Source organism: Sapajus apella, unplaced genomic scaffold (genome assembly GCF_009761245.1).
Source record: "Sapajus apella isolate SASKATOON/1434 unplaced genomic scaffold, GSC_monkey_1.0 scaffold58, whole genome shotgun sequence".
NCBI lineage: Eukaryota > Metazoa > Chordata > Mammalia > Primates > Cebidae > Sapajus > Sapajus apella.
The window spans coordinates 8173030-8184382 of record NW_022436998.1 but is presented as its reverse complement, the minus strand read 5'-3'; the positions used below and the strand labels follow the sequence as shown (position 1 = coordinate 8184382).

The 11353-nt window shown below is 39.5% G+C and overlaps 1 pseudogene; it reads right to left on the bottom strand.

Annotated features, from left to right (window-relative positions):
* Positions 1-1010: 1010 nt before the first annotated feature.
* On the bottom strand, positions 1011-2136 carry LOC116528421 (annotated as a pseudogene).
* Between the last annotated feature and the right edge of the window lie 9217 nt (positions 2137-11353).

Sequence of the window (11353 nt, the reverse complement as noted above, 5' to 3'; positions counted from 1 at the left end):
CTTCAGTTCCATGAAACAACCACTTGAGAGCTCCCAAGTTTTTAATCTCTTCCAGAAAGTAGCAAGAACAACCTTACCTATATTCATTAACCCTCTTTTCTAGTTGAATCCTATTTCCTCAGATTCCCACTGGCCACTTAATCTTACTAATATTTCAAGGTCCATCTCCAGTTTCACTTTTTTTTTTGTATACAAATGTTCAACAGCTTTATTTATAACAGTCGCAAACTGGAAACAACCCAAATGTCCATCAATAGGCCAATGAACAAATCTATTCAATGAAGTAGTACTCAGCAATGAAAAACACAAAAACAAAAACTCTTGACACACGCTATCACATGGATGAATCTCAAAATAATTATACAGAGTAAGATACGCCTGACCCAAAAAAGAGATACATATTGTATGATTTCATTTACATAGAATTCTAGGATACGCATACTAATAAGGCACAAGGGCACTTGAGGATAATGAGTCCGTTCCTCACCTCGATTGCGGTGATAGTTTTACATGAGGTATACATGTGCCAACACATTGTACACTTTACATATGTGCAGTTTATCGGGTGTCAAGTATACCTCAGTAAAGTTAAAATAAAAATATTAGTGGGCTCTATATTCTGGAGACACTGACAGTAGAACAACTATTTTCAGCTTGAAATATTAGGTACGCATTGGTAAAAATACTTTTTAACTTTATCTTCACAGTTGCAGCAAGGAAACCAAAAGGGAAAAACATTCACTGATTGAAAAACAATGTCATAAAGTCATCCCAGTTTCTGGGGGGTTGGTTCCAGGACCCCTGAGGATACCAAAATCCTCAGATGCTCAAGTCTCTAATAAAAAATGGCACAACATTTGCATATAACCTACCCACATCTTCCCATACACTTTAAGTCATCACTAGACTACTTTTATTACCCAATACAATGTAAATGCTGTGGCAATAGCTGTTATACTGTATTATTTAGAGAATAAGAAAAAAAGTCTGTACATTTTTGGTACACATACAATTTTTTCTTAAATATTTTTGATTTGCAGTTATTGAATCCACAGATGTGGAACCCAAATATAGCAGGCTGACTGTATATACTAAGAAAAATTACAAAGTAAAAATGAGGAATTTTCATTCCATAAATGAAACCAAATCTAACATATTTCTTAACAATGAATAAAACCACTTACAATTATTTGGTGTCTGACAGCTGTGTCTCTCCTGCATATTGTTACAGCAGTGGTGCCCTTGGGTTCAGAAACCTGAACTGTGGTCTTCAGTTGTTCCCCACACTCCTCTGTCAGAGGCCCAGACACTCCAAGACGCCGGGAAGAGGCAAGTGGCTTTCCCTGACTGGCATCGGATTCCTGGGTGGCTATGTTTCTGCATACTCCACCATCAACAATAAGAAGAGCACTCCTTTCCACAAAGGGACCTTGCAAAGAACTGACTGTCTTAGAGGGACTATCTTTGAGTTTAACTTGTTTTGAATCTGAGTCTGAGTCTTCATTTCCAGAAGACACGGTGCTGTCTGACTCCTCTACATCACTTGCCTCAGAGCTGGAGCAAAGTGCCTGCTGCCCAGAAACTGAATGGGCTGCTTTTAACGCAGCTTCTTCCTGGACAAGAAGTGCTGCTGCTGCTAGCGCTTCCAGTTCTAACCCCAGCTGGACCTTTGTAAGGGAGACTTCCTTTAAGGCTTCTGCAAGAACTGCCAACTTTTAGATTTGACTTTCTGAATCCACACACAGTAGTCTGAGATGTAGAGATCATTCAGTATGTATGCTGTGTTGTTTTCCTGAAAAATTTTGTGAATATCCAGAGACACTTTAAAACTGTACTTTTACCTAGTTGTAATATCTTTATAGTGTTCCTGTAGGCCTTCATCACCAGCTTGAAATGGCAGTAGAGTGGGTAACACAACACCCTTCTTTCAAAAGACACCATGATAGCATGAACATTAGTCCAAGTCTCAAACCACCATAATGTTGGACTCAGTTTCCTGATATTCCATGCAGATTCAACGTTCTTCTCTCCTTCAGTGACACAGGTTTCATAGCAATATTCCAGAAGGACATCAATCAAACTGTAGTACACTTGACAACAGGTTTTCTTTTCCAGCAGATAAGATTTATTGACAAATTTTGTATTGACAAATCATCTACAAATTTTTGTAGCTGATATTTCTCTTCTTCAGAAAAAGACACTAAAGAAGCACGATTTCTTACTCCTGACTCTTTTCCAAAAAGGCCATCATTTTTAATATTTGTCAGTCCACCAAATTGTACTTCAAAATCTGTTCAACCGCCTCATCTTCAAAAATGTCAATTAGATAATGATCAGGATCAAAATTGGCCAGGTCAGTGGTCAGGCACTTCTGTCTTGGTTTAGCTACAGGGCTGAAATCTGGATCCTTAATATCAATAACATCACTCAATTGATCCTGTAACCACTGAAACACTCCTGATGGTAAGTTTCCAAATCTATAGTGGCACTGTGGATTCATAGCACTTTCTGATACCTCTTCATAGGGTGTCTGCTCAATTTCCCAATCAAACTCTTCATCGTCTACTTCTTCAGGAATCTCAGAAGCACCTGTTTCTTCCAGAAGTGATCTCGCTGTCCTGGATTTTCTTGGTGCCAGAAGAGCAGCTAACATGTCTAGCCCCTAGGCAGGCGAATGGTAAAAATTCCTTTATCTGCACCATAGGACCCTTGTCGCTTCCATTTTCTACAATTTTTCCAGGAAGGGTTAATCTGAGAAAGTACAGCTTGGCATAGAACTTGAAGTCAGGCCTCTCAAAGTAGACATTGAACTCTGAGACCCGGGTGTAGAGCATGTGGATGGCGATGGTCAGGAAGTCCAGCTCCTGACTGAGCCAGACACAAGGGCCGGTGCCAACTGCTGTCACTGCTGCCACAGTCCCGCCACACAAACTCTCCCCAGTTTCACCTTTTTTAAATAAAAGATGTCTGTCTTCCAGGACACAAAAGCCTCCTATACACACATTTTGGCACTTGATTATATTATGTCTTTTACAGTGCTCTGCATGTTTCTTGCAGGTAAGTCTTGATTCTTCAACTACATATTAAATATCTATCAAAGATATATATTTAGCTTTCATCTTTCAGAGCTCCTAGCATAGGACTTGGCACCAAGTAGCCCATAGTAAACAATTATTGAACCATAATGTGTGATTTTCTTTTCTACTTTTCACTGGTATGTTTGTTTTAAAAGGGTAAACCACTAGCAATGAAAATGTCCTTGTTATGTTATCCTTCTTCTCTAATTAGCAACCACCCTTCACAATCTGCCATGTTACATTTAAAAAGGATTTTCAAATTAGACATTTATGCCTGGGCATTAACCAGGGACTGATGTATCAGTGCCATCAGCGGAACACTGCGCTGGCTAGCAGATGCGGCACCGTTGTCAAGACTTGTAATTTACTTCTAGCTTTTCAAATAGTCAATGTGTAACTCCAGGCAAGGTTTAATTATCTCCTGTTAAAATGGGAATAATATAACCCACCCCCACTTTGCTTCCCATGGGTATCATGAGAATTAATTAGTTCTGTAATGTGAATATATGTCTATAAAATGTTGTATAGTTCATTAGAGGTAAACATAAATGAAAACATAAGATATTGTTCAATGTAGTATGAATGTTCATTGTTGCTGTGTTTAGTAGAAAGTACACGTATTACAGCAACAGTGGTAGTACACAAAATAACAGATATGTGTTGGATCAGCAACTCCTCCAATTACCATTTGCAAATAAGTCCTGGATGGCCAGAACTAATTGGAAGGTTGAGACAAAAATTATGTCTCCCTCACTAAAGAAGGGGAGATTGATGTAGTGCACTCACCCAAATTTCGTAGTTCCTGCATCAACTCTTCAAAAGCTTCAAATCTAGGCCAGGCTATAGGAAGAAGAGCAGCAATTAAAGACTGGGACTTTTTCTGGAACCTCAGTAGCACCTTCCTTGTTTTGTAAGACTTTGAAGAAGCATATCAAGTTTCTTCCACCCATTCCTTCACAGTATAGCAAATAGGAGACACCATCTTTCCTCCCATGACACCTGGAAGAATGAGAGACCAACACACTCCAGGACACGGTCAGAAAAATTCAACACAAGATTTGCTAAATCCTGTGCACTATGATCTAGACCAGAATTTCTCAGCCTCAGCTCTGTGGACATTTGAGCCAGATAATTCTTTCTTGCCCTAGGCTGTTCTGTACGTCATAGGGTGTTCAGCAGCATTCCTGGCCTCAACCAAATAGATGCCAATAGCACTTCTCCCACCCCCTGTGACAATCAAAGATATGTCCAGACGTTGCCAATGTCCCCTGGTATAGGGGAATCATCTTCAATTAAGAATCAGTGATTTAGACAATGATCAAAGTGGGGTAACTAAATCAAAAGACGCTGCCATCTTAAGTTGATCAAGCATCCTTCTTTGAAATCACTCAGCACTTTCATATATTGCATTTATATCTTAGGTATTCATATTCTATCAATTCAGCAAATATTTGTTGAGTTCTCAATGAACAAGATACAATATCAAGTAAGTTATCCTGTGTGTCCATAAAACAGAAATGGATATGGTATGTCCCAGTTCTCCACAGCAGGCATTTATGTCGTTCCCATTCCAATATTTACCACCTATCAGGGTTGTCAAATATTACATGGGACATACTTATACTAAAAATTATTCATTATTTATCTGAAACTGAAATTTAACTGGATGTCCTGTGTGTGTACATGTGTTTGTTTGTTTTCTAATTCTGGCAACCCTACCCTGATAGACTCAAGGTTTTATCTTGGTCCACAAACTTTATAACTTGACTTCACTAAAAATAATAAAGAGGAGTAATCGCAAAGGCTTTAAAAAATGCTGTTAGAATGAGTAGCACAACTAAATTTGAGGACACATTTTATTTGAAAGATGTTTACTTTCCTACTGAAAATGGCGGTAAACTCCTTAGAATTCATTCAAAGCCTGATGGGATTCATTACCTGATTTATTTTTCTACTTCTTATTTTTATTTTTAGAGATGGAGTCTAGCTCTGTCACCAGGCTGGAGTGCAGTGGTACGATCTCGGCTCACTGCAATCTCCACTTCCCAGGTTCAAGCGATTCTCCTGCCTCAGCCTCCCAAGTAGCTAGGATTATACCCAGGTAATTTTTTTGTATTTTTAGTAGAGACTGGGTTTCACCTTGTTGGCCAGGATGATCTCAATCTCCTGACTTCGTGATCCACCCATTGCGGCCTTCCAAAGTGCTGGGATTACAGGTGTAAGCCACTGAGCCCTGCCTGCCTGATTTATTCAAAAACATTTCTGATGCTCACAGACTATTTAGCATTTACACAACAAATGATGTTCTTCTAGTATTCTTGTTGGGTGAGTCAGCATTCTGCAAAGACATGAAGGAGAATCAGACGCAAACTCCTTATAACCTCATAAACAGGAAGGGAGCAGAAGCATATACTAGCTTTACTTTCGCTCAACTTACCTTCCCAATTCTCCAGGTATGATCCTTAGATCAGGAATATCATGTGACCTGGGAACTTATTAGAAATGCACATCCTTGGGACCCACGCCGGACCTACTGAATTAGAAACTCTAGGAGTGGCTCCTAGCAACCAATGTTTTAACAGGCCTTCCAGGTGATTCTGCTGCATGTTAGAGAACCACTGCTTTAGAGCCCTGGTTTTTTATCCTGGCCACAGGGGAAAACACCTGGGGACTTTAAAAAATACTGATGTGTGGGGTCTATACCAAGGGAGTCTGATGTAATTGGCATGGGGTGCAACCCAGGCATAAACATTTTTAAAAACTCCCCAGCCAGAATAATTGCTTTATGAATTATTTTATCAAATCCCAAAGAGAAGTACCTTATATTGCAAATATAGTACTTTCTATTTTGGCCCTAATCAACCTTGCATAAAGTCAGAATCGACAGACATTACATGTTTTAATTTGAAGACTAACAAAGGGCCATTAAACTAGATATATGGGCTCTTCCTCAAATCCCTAAATCTACTCCTTAGGGCCTACTACAGACAGTGTGATATAATAGAAAAGTCATTTTTTTGTCCACCAGACCCTGCCCAAATGTTTGATAACCTCTTTGGGCCTCATTTTCTCATGTCTACACTGGGGATGATATTAACTCTTCACAGGAATTGGAGAATTATAAAGAGAGACCATGTAGGTAAAGGCAGGAAGATCAATAATCAATAATCCCACCAGAACCAGACTTTGCACCATTGAAGTGAGGCAGAGGAGGCAGAAATTTTGAAGAACAAATTCACAAATTTCAATACGTGTTTCTATAATAACTACTTAAATTATTTTCTCTTTGAATTGCCTCACTTTTATGTGTACGTGTGTCCCCACTCCCACCTGTCCCATTATTTTCCTGTTTTCACTTGTACCTTGGTAACCCAACTGTGATTTTGGCCAAGCTATTTTCATGGCAGTGAACGTGGTAGTTTTAAAGACTGTGGTAGTAGATACACACAGCTCAATAACTCCTTGGGCTACAAGAAGGTTAATGGGACAGTTTTTGTTTTTAAAAACCATGCCTATCTGACAAGTCAATCATTTTAAGCCTTTTATTCACCTCAGGATAGTTGTTAAAGGCTTCCCTGTGAGTTAAAAGTCCTCTCCGTTAAGGTGCTGCCCGGCCTGGCTGTACGCATTACATGGAATAGTTCTCTGCATGGTTTCTTAGTACAGATTCTTTGAGATACATGGACACTCAAGTTACCTGCCACAGCAGGAGATGTTGGTCCTCTCCCAGAGTACTGCTGAGACCTAAGGGCTTAAACGCTCACCAAGTGACCTTGGAGGGCTGGTCATGGTGGGCATCTGGGAACTGGGAAAGAGCACTGGAGAGCTTCATAGGGAAACCTAGCTGACAAAAGTGAAAGAACTCATAAGAGCCATTGGCATGAGCCCTAGCTAAGGTCCATTGGGTTAGCTCTCAAAGAAGAATGCAAAACTTAAGCATAAATTTCTTCATCATGAACCAGAAGCCATGGAGTACGGCCAGGGTCAAGAAAGAGAAAGATCAAGAGGTAGAACCACAGGGATAAAGGTGCCAAGAAAGGCAGTGAGAGTAACACTCAGGAAACCAGAGACAGGAACAGAGCTGGGAACTAGGAGGAGAAACTATCACAGCTGGAAGGCAAAGTGGCCAGGCCAGAAAAGCTTCATGGAATCCTGGTTAACTAAATATTTCTATTGACTGAGGCCACTGCTTAAGCCCTGTATTATTTTTATTTCAATCCCCATGGTTAGAAAAATAGGGCTAAAATGGGTTCATATACTTTCCCATCCTGCAAGATCTTAAACATCACTATCTTTTCCTGTGGTGGTTAAAAGCATGGGCTTTGGAATCAGAAACGGCACAAATCTGAGCCCTGCTACTTACTAGCTATGTAATATTGGTCAAATGAGTAAACCTCCTGGAGCCTCAGCTTCCTTGCCTGTAAAATGTGAATAACAATACCAACTTATTTTCACATTGTGAGCATTTCTCCGTAATAATCCACATAAAGCACTTACCAGAGCACTTGGCTTACTATGTAAGCATGTAATAATGTTAGCGTCATTCCAAGACAACATATTGGAATAATCTACTATTTTTTCATCACTGTATATCTCATTTTCCTTCTTTTTCTTCTCCCTCAAACCTACCCCCATTCCAGCAGATGTTTTGGCCTGTGTTCATATCCTCCAGTGAGAGAGGAAAGCCTGTTAGATTTCCTGCCTTTGTTTCCCAAAGTTTGAGATCCAGGAAACTGGGACAAGATACTTTCCTGAGACAAGATATCTCAGGAAGGGGAATGAGTGAGTCTTCTTTTCACTCCACACTAGAAAGCCATTCTGTTTGGAAAGAGGAGAGGGAAGGGAAAGAAAAGGGTGCTATACCAGCTTTTCAGTATCTCTGTCAGTGTGCAAGCAAGGCCAGAGAGCATCTGGGCAGATGTAACTATAAGCAGCCTAATAAAGGTTCCCAAGCCCAAACCATGAATCCAAAAGCAGAGCTGCCAGAAATGAAAGGTCTTGCTGCCCTTCCACCCCACAATTCTTCACTTCTGGAAGCCTTGATAATTCTAGGCAGTATTTGCAACCCACCCCCCGGACACCAAAATTTTTTAAATACTGTATGTGAGTGAGTAAAATGATGCCAAGATTTTTAAAAGGACAAGCTTACCATCAGATAGGTAGAATGAGTAGTAGTGGTAGTGGTGGTGGTGGTGCAGAGATAAAAATTAAGTAGCGTTACTGAAATATATAGTTATATTTCCCACACTTTGGTGTTTGTGGACTTGTGGGCTGAGATTCTGATCAAATTCCAGAACTTGCAATGTCTCAAAGTAATTGTTTAAAATATTAAATTGTTGTACTCACACTGCAAATGTTGATATAGATGCTCGGGTGGGGGCGGAGCAATAGGACGGAATAAGCCCAAGAATACCTTGGAGTTGGCTGAATTTCTTTCTCTTTGCATAATCTTACTCACACGTTAACATTATGTGAACCACTCCATGAGCAGCACAAGAGAGACTTTCTGCAAATGTGATTATTAGGTCGAAAGTTAGGAGCTTCCTTGCCCCCAGGTTTTCTCCTCTCCTAAAACCTTTTTTTTTTTTTTTCATTTGTCAATGTCTTTAATTTTTTTTTTGCTCCATTTAAAAGATTTTTCTATTATTTCTGCATGAGTAAGAGTATGTGTCATGTCAGCCTCCTTGTCAGCTTCTGTTTCACTTCCATTAAATTTGTTGATCGAGTGTGAAGAAGGAGGCACTGTCATCATTTCCAGATTTCCTAGTATGGGTTAGATCTCTCAGAGGACTGCCGTGATCCCACTGCAATTTTGTAATGGAGCCCTGGAGAGACAGGAATGAAACCAGGGAAGGCTCCTTATCTCTTTCATTGGTTCAGGGAGGCAGAAAGAGAGGGGAGGAGGATATGTCTGTTTCCCCTCTATTCATTGATTCATTTGCTTCACAAATACTGAGCATCTCCTGGGTGACAGACACTGATTTAGGTGATGGAAATACACTAGAAAGTATAAACAGCCCTAGTGCCTGCCCTCACAGAGCCTATGGTCTGGTGGTGAGACAGATTTTAATCAGATAAACACACTAATGAATGCATAGTTGCACAAAGAGATCCTCATTTAAATGAGCTGGACTAGGACCTAGGCATCAGTATTTTTTTTTTAATAAGCTTTGTAAATAACTCTGCCAGGTCTGGGAATCACTGGGTTAGCCCATGCAAGTTCTAATCATATAGGCTGTAATCAAGCATCGTTAAGCATTTTGATTTTATCTTTCAAGCTGTGATTAAAATGTTACTGAAGAGAGGTGATATAGTAAGATGTTCAGGGTTTTTTAAATTAAGCTTTTTATTTTGAAAAAATTGTAGACTCATATGCAATTGTAAGAAATAATACAGGGGAATCTCTGGTATCCTTTACCCAGTTTTCCCCAATGGTAACATCTTGCAAAACTATGGTACAGTTCACAACCAGGATATTAACCCTTGGTGCAGTCAAGATAAAGCATTTTCAAGATCACATGAATCCTTCCTGTTGTCCTTGGATAGCCCTCCCCACTTTACTCCTGGTGACCACTAATATGTTCTCTATTTCTATAATCTTGTCCTTTCAACAGTTATATAAATGGAATCATATAGTATAGAACCTTGTGGGACTGCTGTTTTCTCTCAGCATAATTTTCTGGACATTCATTCATATTGTTTCATGTGTCAATAGTTTGTTCCTTTTTAGGGGACTGAGTAGTGAGTAGCAGTGTTCCATATATGGGGTACCACAGTTTGTTTAACCACTCACATGCTGAAGGATATCCGGGTCGGTTTCAATGCTCAGAGATTTTAAATAGAGTTGCTGTAAACATTTGTGTATAGGCTTTTGTGTGAAGATAAAATCTTCATTTCTCTGGGATAAATGCCCAAGGGTGCAATTGCTGAGTCCTATGATAGTTAGTTGCATGTAGAAACTATCATGCATAAAGAAACTGTCAAACTATTTCCAGAGTGTCTGCACCATTTTTATTCTCAGCAGTAGTGTTCCAGTGATCCAGTTTCTCCCCTTTTTCATCAGCATTTAATGCTGTCACTGTTTTTCATTTCAGCCATTCTAATAGGTATGTAGTAATATCTTGTGATTTTGCTTTGGGTTTCTCCAACGGCCAATGATGCTGAACATCTTTTCGGGTGCTTAGTTGCCATCTGTATATTATCTTTGGTGAAGTGTCTCTTCATGTCTTTCACCTATTTTCTAACTAGATTATTAGTCTTAATGTTGAGTTTTGAGAGTTTACTTTTATATTCCAAATACTAGTCCTTTTGTCAAATATAGGGTTTGCAAATATTTTCCCACTCTTCAATGTTTTTTTTTTTTATCCTCTTAACAGGGTCTTTCACAAAGCAAAGATTTTTAATTGTGATGCAGTCTAATTTATCAGTTTTTCCTTTTCCTTTTTTTTTTTTTTTTTTTTGAGATGGAGTTACGCTCTTGTTGCCCAGGCTGCAGTGCAATGGGTGTGATCTCAGCTCACCGCAACCTCCCCGCCTCCCGGGTTCAAGTGATTCTCCTGCCTCACCCTCACAAGTAGCTGGGATTACAGGCATTCACCACCATGCCAGGCTAATTTTTTGTATTTTTAGTAGAGACAGGGTTTCTCCATGTTGGTCAGGCTGGTCTAGAACTCCTGATCTCAGGTGATCCGCCCACCTTGGCCTCCAGGTATTCCTTTTATGGGCCATGCTTTTGGTGTCAAGTCTAAGTCATCTTTGCTGAGTTCTATATCATGAAGTTTTTTCTTATTAAAAGTTTGATAGTTTTAATGTTTACCATTTAAGTTCATGAGTTATTTTGAGTTAATTTTTGTATATGGTATAAATCTTCAGCTGCGGCTCACTTTTTAACCTTAAGGATTGCTCAACACCATTTATTGAAAAAGCTGTCTTCCTTCCATTGAATTTCTTTTACATCTCTTTCAAAACATCAGTTGCATATATTTGTGTGTATCAATTTCTGGGTTTTCTGTTCTGTTCCATGGATCTTTGTGTTATTCTTCCACCAATACCATATAGTTTTGACTATAATAGCTGTATAATAAGTCTTGAAACCCCTGAAACCAAGTAAACTGGTATCTTTCACATTAGTCTTCCTTTTCAAAATTGTTTTAGCTATTCTGGTTCCTTTGCTTTTTTTTTTTTTTTTTGAGACAGAGTCTCACTCTGTTGCCCAGGCTGGATCTTGGCTCACTGCAACCTCTGCCTCCCAGGTTCAAGTGATTCCCCTGCCTCAG